The following is a 10,760-nucleotide window of genomic DNA, read 5'->3' as shown; positions in this document are numbered from 1 at the left end:
AAGTCCTTGGTCATGCTACATGACTCACTTTTTTTTGAACCCCTGAGAAGGAAAAATTTTCAAATTCTAATTACAATATACCCCGTACCCAGAACAATATAAGCACATAGCAAGTACTCAATAAAGACTTGTTTTAATTAGTAAGAGATTGGAATGTAATTTTAAAAGGATACAATGATAATCCCCCAAAAGTCAATATTTTTGTCTTGTTCTACCCCCAAGTCCTGGTTATCTTTCCTTTTTTCAAATTTGCTCCTTTACATCCAGTATATATACCTTTGGACATGCTTATTAGGAAAATTTACTAAGTAGCTCTCTTACCCTGACAAGATTAGTGATATAATTTAGTCTAATTAATACTTAAACATGCCTAAACTTCTAGTATAAAAACCAACAAATCCTACAATCCAAATCAGCTTGTTTGAGGACAGTATGTGCATGATGCATTATAATTGGGGGAAAATTATGGTACTTAGAATATTTAAAATCTGTGGACATTGCTTTAGGATTTTTTGGGGGGGGAGGGTGGGAACTGCTATGAAAAAGACTAAAAGTTTTGAAGTTTGTCAACCTGGAAGGCTTTCTAATTGCATTTATTACCTCCTTGGAGGCAGTGTGTGCCCTGACACAACAATATAGCTCTTTAAATCAGACATCTTAAAATCCCTGCTCTGCTACTCGAAGAAATAATTTTCTGTGGGCCTCTGTGATGGTTAGTTATATATGTCTACTTGACCAAACCACAGACTGCCCAGATATTGGGCCAAATGTTATTCTAATTATTTCCATGAGGGTGTTTTTAGATGAGATTAACATTTAAATTGATAGACTAAAGCAGATTGTCTTCCCTAATGTTGAGTAGGCCACATCCAACCAGCTGAAGGCTCGAATAGAACAAAAAAGCTGACCCTCCCCAGAGGAAGAATTCTTCCTGCCTGACTGCCTTTGAACTGAAACATCTGCTCTTCCCGAGAGTGACTCTTGCAAGACTGCCAGTCTTTGGACTGAAACTACACCATTGGATCTCTGAGGTCCCCAGCTTGCTGACTCACCCTGCAAATCTTGGGACTTGTCAGCAGCCTTTACAATCTCATGAGCCAATTCCTTCTAATCACATAATACAAACTGTCTTGGCTTCCTTACCGCAAAAGCGTGTCTCCTGCTAAAAGTAGTACAAAAAGATTCAGAGCTGTTTTCTACACAAATAATACCGAGAAATGATTCAATATTGGCATACTTCTGTTAACATTCCCAGGACATTTTTCTAAAATAGTCTCCAGTTTTTCCTGGGGAAAAAAGCAGGTTTTGTTGTTAATTATAAGGTCTTTCTATAGTAATTTCTACAACTAATTACTCTGCACCTACTGTTTGCCAGGCTGTAAGTAACAAGACTCAAACAATCCCTGCCTTTACAGAGTTTATCAGCCCCCAAGTCTTAGGAGGGGTAAAAGGTGGTATTACAACAGGCCCTTATTAGTATGATTAGAGAGATGAGGTGAAGGAGATTGTTGGGTCTTCAATGTTAGGTCCCCCAATAATGAGTCCGTGATTAAAGGAGCGAGACTGATAGAAAGCGAAGGTCAAGCAAAGCTTTATTTCATGCCAAGCATCGAGAATTAAACCGACTGGCCGGGGCCACACCTCTTACAGAGAGCATGACCACTCCCTGCCTCAGACTAACTTTTATAGAGCAAAGGCCATGTGGTTGAGCCTGACCACACACAGGTGGCCAATGAGATTGCAATACACAGAGAAAGCTGCACAGTCATGCTAGGTCAAACACAGGTGGCCAATTGAACGACAAGTCACCCCATAGTATCTCTTTGAATTAGCCTTAGCACCCAAAAGGCACCCTAAGGGCGCGGCCTATACTTCTTGGTAGCTAGGAGACAGTATGTGCCCCCACTGACTCCACTTGACCAGACCCACCCTTGTATTTGGGCTTTGTTGCCTGGGACTGGTTTCCCGGACTTGCTTTTAAGTTCCCCTGGGGGGCAGGGTCAATTTAGTTTTACCGAACAAACAACAAAATGGGGTGGAGCTGCTCTAGCTGAATAGCCCTTACAGAGATAAGTACAAACACTGTAAGAGTACAAGGGGCAAAAATCCAGAACCAGGTTAAGGCATAATGAGTAAGTGTTTGAAGGGGAAGAGAAAGTTTCAAGTCTGGAAGACCAGAGATCACCTTACCCTCTCATCCAACATGGCCCTGATTGGCTCTACCTAAACTTGTTATGTCAGCAGTGCAACTTCTTGTGGAATGATTCTATTCTCAGTATTTTTTTTCCTAATTTTTAATGTGTAAGATAAAATCCAGTTGTCATCCCTGACTAACCAGATGAAAGCAGACAAAGTTAGCATTAAACCCAGGTAGAAGAGGTTAGCCCTTTTTGCTTTAGCGAGAACTTAAAAGGTCCTGTATTCAACCTTGATCATGTCACCAGAGAGGACAAGAAGTTAAATCAATGGTGTTCTATAATGTTCTCACTGCATAATGAAAAATACTTGATCTGAATATGAAAGGTTTCATAATCTCAGTAATAATAGTGATTTTTAAGTTAAACTATACCATAATGTAATGTTGAAGAGGAAAATTAAGTGGATATTTATACTAAAACCATTCTTGGTATTCATTAACCATCAGTGAGTAAGTATGTTGGAAGTTTCCTAACAAAGCCAAGAGCTAAAGACTCCACCTTTTCGACTCTATGACCTTAGTTGACCAATTAATCTATTTGAGTCCCTGTAAAACAAGGATAATAGGACTATCTCATAGCACTGTCATGAAGATGAATGCATATAAAATGTATATGAAGTCTTTTACATAGTGCCCAACACCTGGAAAGTATGCTCAATTGTTCACTACTGTCAATTCTTGTTCACCTGTTAGCATATCAGAATGCTGTATGAGCCATTACTACTACATTACCATGACCATTTTAATTCAAAGAAATCTTTTTCTTGATCAAAAACTATAATTTGAGTACAAAGTTGGTTCAATTAATATATCCTTTGATAGATACAGTCTAAGACCAAGTAACTAAAAAAGAACAAAAACAATAAACACACCACACAGAGTTGATGAGATTGGAAAGTTAAACTGAGAGAAGTAACCCAAATGACATTCCTAAATGTCATCCTTCCCCTTTCTTCCTTTGGCCTCATCTATTAGTAACCACTCCATAGAAGGAAAGCCTAGTTTCACTTATTTGTGGAGCATAACAAATATCATGGAGGACAAGGGGTGTTAGAGAGGAGAAGGGAGTCGGGGTAAATTGGAAGGGGAGGTGAATCATGAGAGACTATGGACTCTGAAAAACAATCTGAGGGGTTTGAAGTGGCAGGGGTGTGGAAGGTTGGGTATTATAGAGGGCACGGATTGCATGGAGCATTGGGTGTGGTAAAATAATGAATACTGTTTTTCTGAAAATAAATAAATTGAAAAAATTAAAAAAGAAAAGAAAGAAAGAAAGAATCCATGGAACTAGCAAAATAAATAAATAAATAAGGGGGAAAAAAAAAAGAAGGAAAGCCTAGTGAGAAATGCAAAATTCTAAACATTCCCATGTATGTCCCCAGTGACCATCACCACCAGGGGGAGTCCTGGGCACGCCTTTCTATTCCAAGATACCAGGGTGGTGAAAAGTCTCTTTTATAAAAGTTTCTCATTAACGTTTAATCAAGATCAGGAAAACTGGAGTACTGTTGACTAGAGTCAACAGTACCAATTGATTTCAAAGGAGCCATTCCAATCAGCTAAATTTTGTATTAGTGTCCTAGGAGAAAAAGAGGAGAATGTAAACCCTGAGGGCAGAATCAAACTACAAATAGTAGGAAGATCAAAGCAAGCAAGCGATCTCAGACTGTTCCTTATCAGTAGGCTGAGAAAAAACGAGCTCTAAGAAGCTTCATGTATAATATCAAATAAAATTTTTGATCTCCCATTGTCTTCAAATATATTTTAAACAAAGGAAATATTTAAAATAATACATTTCTTGAGTGAACATTTCTCTAATATTATTTTTCTGAAGTTTGAGATTTTTTTTTCCTTCTTAGTAAGGATTCCATATATTTATAATTCTGTGAGAAGGTAAAACGAAGAGTCAATAATGTATGTATATTGTTCTATACGCATATGTGTGGTAAATATGATGTCTTACAATATCAACCACATGCTAAAAAAGTAATTTTATAAATACAATTCAAAGTATAAAATATGCAATTACAAAAGAAGTAAGCATCTCTTCAGGGGTTATAATCTTTATTGGAAGAAGTACCAGCAGAAAGTCTGGAGGGATTTGGAAACGAGAAACGAGCCCCTAGGATTTCAATAATTGGAAAAGACTGCATAGAGAAAGTCAAATATAAACTGGGTATTAAAATACACACAATAAGGAAAGAAAGACCTGTCATAGTTGTCTTTTCAACTGCACTTGCATAAATAAATACTTTCACCTTTTCAGAAATATTTGAACATAGGTCAAAGCAGTGGAAGAATTCAGTGTGAAACGGAATTTCATGACAGCCTTCCTTTTAGCAAATGCCATCAAAATTTCTTTATCCTCGGGGCACCTGGCTGGCTCGGTTAGTTAAGCGATTGCCTTCAGCTGAGGTCATGATCTCTGAATTCTGGGATCGAGTCCCACATTGGGCTCCCAGCTCCATGGGGAGTCAGCTTCTTCCTCGGACCTTCTCCCCTCTCATGTTCTCTTTCACTCTCTCTCTCTCTCTCTTTCAAATAAATAAATAAACTTTTAAAAAAATTTCTTTATCTTTTCTAATCACTTGGGCAGTCATTTTAACCAAAATGATTTAATAAGAAATATCTTTGCTCCTGGGGCACCTGGGTGGCTCAGTTGGTTGAGCATCCAACTCAGCTCAGGTCATGATCTCAGGGTCATGGTATCAAGCCCTGGGTCAGGCTCAACACTCAGCTCAGAGTCTGCTTGTCCCTCTCCCTCTACCTCAAAATTGTGTGCTCTCTCTCTCTCTCTAAAATAAAAACTTTAAGAAAAAAAAAATCTTTGCTCCTTTTCCATTTGCATGATATGCCATCCCTCATGCATGTGTGTGTGTCTAATGTTACTTATTCTCAACATCCATCTAAAATGCTATTTCCTCTGAGAAGCTGATGACAATCTATTCATTCAAGGGACAAATAAGAAATATCTAATGGATGTTTTAGATACCAAGATGAACTTAAAAAAAATTAACTTTATAAACATAAGATGATCCCAGCCTAGCTGAAAAACTGATAATAAATATAAAACAAAATAATTAGAATGAAAATATAAATATGTGCAAAGTACAAAGGTTCAATCAACTCAAATTCTGTTCATAAGGGTTAGAGGGAGGTTGAGACCATCTTTCCAGAAAAACTGGAATTTGTACTAGTATATCTCACTGGATAAGTGAGATTTTCCCAGTCAGAGAATTGAAAGAAATTATAGACTGGGGGGATAAAACAATTGGAAAAAAAAGAGAGAGAGAGAGAGGCATTAGTTTGCATTGTGTGCTGGTCTCACATGAACTTATTCAATGTAGTTTTTTTAAGATCTTATTTTATTCATTTGACAGAGAGAGAGAGAGAGAGTGCACAAGCAGGTGGAAAGGCAGGGAGAGGGAGAGGGAGAAGTAGACTCTCCACTGAGCAGAAAGCCTGACGTGGGGCTCAATCCCAGGACCCTGGGATCATGACCTAAGCTGAAGGCAGATGCTTAACTGACTGAGCCACCCAGGTGCCGCCTTCAATGTAGTTCTTTTTGACCAATCCTGACTACCCTCTGGCACCATCATCCAGCATTCCCAACCAATGCTCTGGAATGAGCTCCCATATCAGACTGCTTTCTCTTCTTGGAATGGCTCTGCACACCTTTTTTCTTTTTTCTGGATAAAACCAGTTTCTTCAAGAATCAAAGAATTATTCCAGATATTGCCTCCTCTGGGGAGTGGGGGAGGCATCTCTAGCCCTTCATTTAGGATTAGGTGCCCCTTCTTTGCATCCCACAGGACTATTCTTATTTTTTGTTCAAGTCTTTATTATACTTATTATAAAACTTTTCATTTAGCCTATAAACTCTTCTGTTTCTCTGCTATCTAACATTTGTTGAGTGAGTATATGAATCAACAAATAAATGCATGACACCATTAAGTACCAGAAACTATGGTAGACAGGAGGAAGTGGAGAGGGGATGTAATAAGAAAGGATGTTCTTAAAGAGTTCACAGTCCAAGCAATTCATAAGAGGCATTATCAATGGCTGAGGATGAAGGGAGAAGGAGTAGGGGTAACTGAACTGTAAGAACAATTGGCTGATGCTGGAGGGAGGAGACAATAAAGGAAATATATTTGTTTGTCCTCAGTACCTACTAACACAACAACTGAGTGCTGGTAGACCCGTGGTCAAAAGAGAAACAGGCAGTTTTTGTTTGTTTCTTCAAGCTAACAGTAAAAAGTCAGAAGATTTTATATAATAAGATGGATTTCTGCTTCATTTGAATAATTTGGTAACATGGAACACATTTTTCAGATGTGAGGAACAGCTGGGTTTCTTGGGGGGGGGCCTTAAACTCTCATTTAACTCTTTTTGTTAAACTTATTTCAGTTAAGAAACATGTGATTGGGAGGGGGAGCTAAGATGGTGGCATAGTAGGAGGACCCTAGGCTTGCCTTCTCCCTTGAACACAACTAGATTAACTATCAAATCATCCTGAATACCCAAGAAATTGATGTGAGGACTGACAAAACAAACTGCACAAATAGAAGGAGAAATGATGCTACATCAAAGAAAGTAGAAAGTGCAGAGACATGGTTTGGGAGAGAAACCGATCTTGGGTGCTGCAGAGGAAATGGAGCACTGGTTGCAGAAAAAGGTGAGTGGGTAGAATGCACAAGGATATGCACAAAGATAACACTCCCCCAAAGCCACTAGCTGGGAAATCAAGAGGGACTGATTTTTGTGAGTTTTTGCAACCAGCTGGGCTCAAAGACTGGAGATTAGAGATCAAGGGTTTGGCTGGGATAGAGCCCTGAATGTACTGTCCTGCTTTTGGAGAGAAGGCACACGAGCAACCCTGGGGCAGATGGCACTATCTGAAAATAGCCTAAGGCATGAAGAGAATATTAGCTCTTCTTGGAGCACATATGTGAGATGTGCTGGTCACAGAGTTCCCTCTCCTGGAACAAAAGAGCCAGAAGGTGCCATTTCCCTCCCCTGCACCTCAGCATGGGCACAAAAACATCTGCTAAGGGTGGCTAACCTGGACACTGGTTGTTTAGCCTGCTTTGCTCCATATCCCACTCTCCTACATCCTGGTGCCACTCCCCTTCTTGGTCAAACCTGCATCAGTCCCAGTGTGGCAAGACCATCCACCAGAAGACCAGCACAGGACCCTGTCTATACCACATCCCTAAAGTCTGGAGTTTTGAGAGTTAGCAGACTTGGCTGGAATACAGCCCAAAGTGTACTGTGCTGCTCCAGGCAGACAAGCAACCCAGAGACAGACAGCATGAAAACAGTGATCAAAAAAATACTTGAACACACAAGGGGGAAATTATTTGTTTCTCTGGGAGCACATCTCTGAAAGCAGCAAGCACGAGGTTCCCCCTCTGAGGACAAAGGTGCTGGCTGGTACAATTTCTCTCCCCCATCCCTCAGTGTAAACCAACTTTAATAAACAGCACAGCACCCATAATGCTGCCTAACCTGCTTACACCAAGTCCCACCCAAACCTATGCTCTCCTGATACTGCTTTTCTCAGGCAAGGGTGTCTTAGGACCAGCATAGCAGGCTCATTCCCCAGGAGAACAGCACAAACCCCTATATATATATCATGTCTGCCAACCACAGAGTTCTGAAAGGCTTCAGTTCTAATAGAATTAGCATCAGGTCTCATTTAACAAGCAAAACATTGTACGTAGTTAAAACTCACCATACTCTAGACAAGGTCCAAACACTGCCTTCTGCTGACAACTGACCTGAGGGATATAGCAGCCAAAACACAGCATCAGTGTCATGCAGTACACATCAGAGACACTCCCTGAAGCTCCAGGCTCTGGACATTATATGACCTCTTCTTCATAAAGCCATTACTTTACAGAGCAGGAAATACAACAAGCTTCTCCAACACAGAGAAAAAGACAGAAACCTAGACAAAACGCCAAGCCAGGGGAATTCATTCAAAAAGAGTAAGAAAAGGTCACAACTGGAGATAAAATCAAAATAGATATAATGTAATATGTCTGATGGGGAATTTAAAGCAACAACCATTAAGATACTCACTGAGCTTGAGAAAAGCATGGAAGACATCAGGGAGTCCCTTACTGTGGAAATAAAAGAGTTAAAAAAATTACGTCAAAATGAAGAAAATGTAATAACTGAGATTTGAAATAAAGTGGATGCAATGATCAAAAGTATGGAAGAAACAGAGCAATGAATAAGTGATATAGAAGATAGAATTATGAAAATAATGAAGCTGAACAAAGGAGAGAAAGAATTATGAATCATGAGAGTAAACTTAGGGAACTCAGTGACTCCAACAAACATAGTAACATTCATATCATAGGAGTCTCAGAAGAAAAGAGAGAAGGGAGAAGAAGGTTTATTTGAAAAATAATAGCTGAAAACTTCTCTAATCTGGGGAATGAAACAAGCATATAAATCCAGGAGGCACAGAGAACTCCCATAAAAATCAATAAAGCAGACCAACACCAAGATATATTGTAGTTAAATTTGCAAAATATAGTGGTGAAATATCCTAAAAGTGGCAAGACAAAAGCCCCTACTTACAAGAGAAGAACATAAGGCAAGCTGAAAATATCTACACAGAAACCAGGCAATTTGGAAAAAAAAAAAAATGGCATGGTATACTCAATGTGCTGAATGGGGAAAATCTGCAGCCAATAATATTCTACCCAGCGAGGCTATCAGTTAGAATACAAGGAGAGATAAAGAGTTTCCCAGACAAACAAAAGCTAGAAGCATTCATGCCCATGAAACCAGCCCTGCAAGAAAAATAAAAGGGGACTTTTTGAGTGGGAAAGAAAGACCAAAAGAGAAAAACATTAGAAAGGAATAAGGAAATCTCCAGAAAAAATATTTAACAGAAATACATATCTATCAATAATCACTCAAATGTACATGGTGACAAAATGACAAAGACTAGAGAGGAACAGAAAAAATCTACAGAAACAATGACTTAATCAATAAAATGACACTAAATACATACCAATCAATAATCACTGCAAATGCAGGTGGACTAAATGCTTAAATCAAAAAAACATGGGATGTAAGATTGGATTAAAAACAAACCCATCTATATGCTGCCTACAAGAGATTTACTTTAGGCCTAAAGACAACTGCAGATTGAAATTGAGGTATGGTGAGTCATTTATCAAGCAAATGGATAGCTTGATAAATGAAAGAAAGCCAGAGTAGCAATATGTATAACCTGACAAACTAGATTTTAAACCAAAGGCTCTAATAAGAGATGAACAGCCCTGTATTATAATAAAAGGGACTATCCAAAAAGAAGATCTAACAATTGTAAATATTTGTGCCCCCAACATGAGAGGACCCAAATATATAAAACAATAACAAACATAAAGGAACTCTGATAATATTACAATACTAGTAGGGGACTATAACATGCCCCATACATCAATGGACACATCATCTAAGCAGAAAATCAATGAGGAAACAATGGTTTTGAATGACACACTGGACCAGATGGACTTAACAGATATATTCAGAACATGTCATCCTAAAACAACAAAATACATTCTTTTCAAGTGCACATGGGACATTCTGAGAATAGATCACATACCAGGTCACAAATCATGCCTCAAATACAACAAAGTTGAGATCATGCCATGCATATTTCAGACCACAATGCTATGAAACTTGAAGTCAACCATAAGAATTCTGGAAGGACCACAAATAACATGGATTTTAAACAACATGCTAGTGAAGAATAATGAATTAACCAGGAACTCAAAGAAGAAATTTAAAAAATACATGGACGCTGATGAAAATGAAAACACGATTATCCAAAACCTTTAGGATGCAGCAAAAATGGTCATAAGAGGGAATTGTATAGCAATATAGACCTATCTCAAGAAGTGATAAAAACCTCAAATACACAACCTAACCTTACACCTGTAGGAGCTAGAAAAAGAACAACAAATGAAGCCTAAAGCCAGTAGAAGTGAAATAAAGTTTAGAGCAGAAATAAATTATATAGAAACTAAAAAACAAAAACAAAAACACTAGGACAGATCAATGAAATCAGGAGATGGTTTTTCAAAAAAATTAATAAAATTGATAAACCCCTAGCCAGACTTATCAAAAAGAAAAGAGAGAGGACCCAAATACATAAAATCACAAATGAGAGAAGAGAAATAAGAACACCACCACAGAAACAGAAAAATAAGAAGAGAATACTATGAAAAATTATATGTCAACAAATTGGGCAACCTAGAAAAAATGGGTAAATTCCTAGAAACACAAAAACTACTAAAACTGAAACAGGAAGAAATAGAAAACTTGAACATACTGATAATCAATGAAGAAATTGAATCACTAATCAAAAATCTCCCAACAAACAAAAGTCCAGGGCCAGACAGCTTTCAGGAGAATTCTACCAAACTTTTTTTTTTTCCTTAAGGATTTATTTATTTTTCTGAGAGAGAGAGAGTGAGAGAGTACACCTGTATGTGTGCAAGTGCAGGGCAGACGGAGAGGGAGAGAGAATCTTTTATTT

This window comes from Mustela putorius, unplaced genomic scaffold, assembly GCF_011764305.1.
Source record: "Mustela putorius furo isolate JIRA1106 unplaced genomic scaffold, ASM1176430v1.1 tig00003949_pilon_pilon_pilon, whole genome shotgun sequence".
Classification (NCBI taxonomy): Eukaryota; Metazoa; Chordata; class Mammalia; order Carnivora; family Mustelidae; genus Mustela; species Mustela putorius.
Note: the sequence above shows the minus strand (reverse complement) of the source record.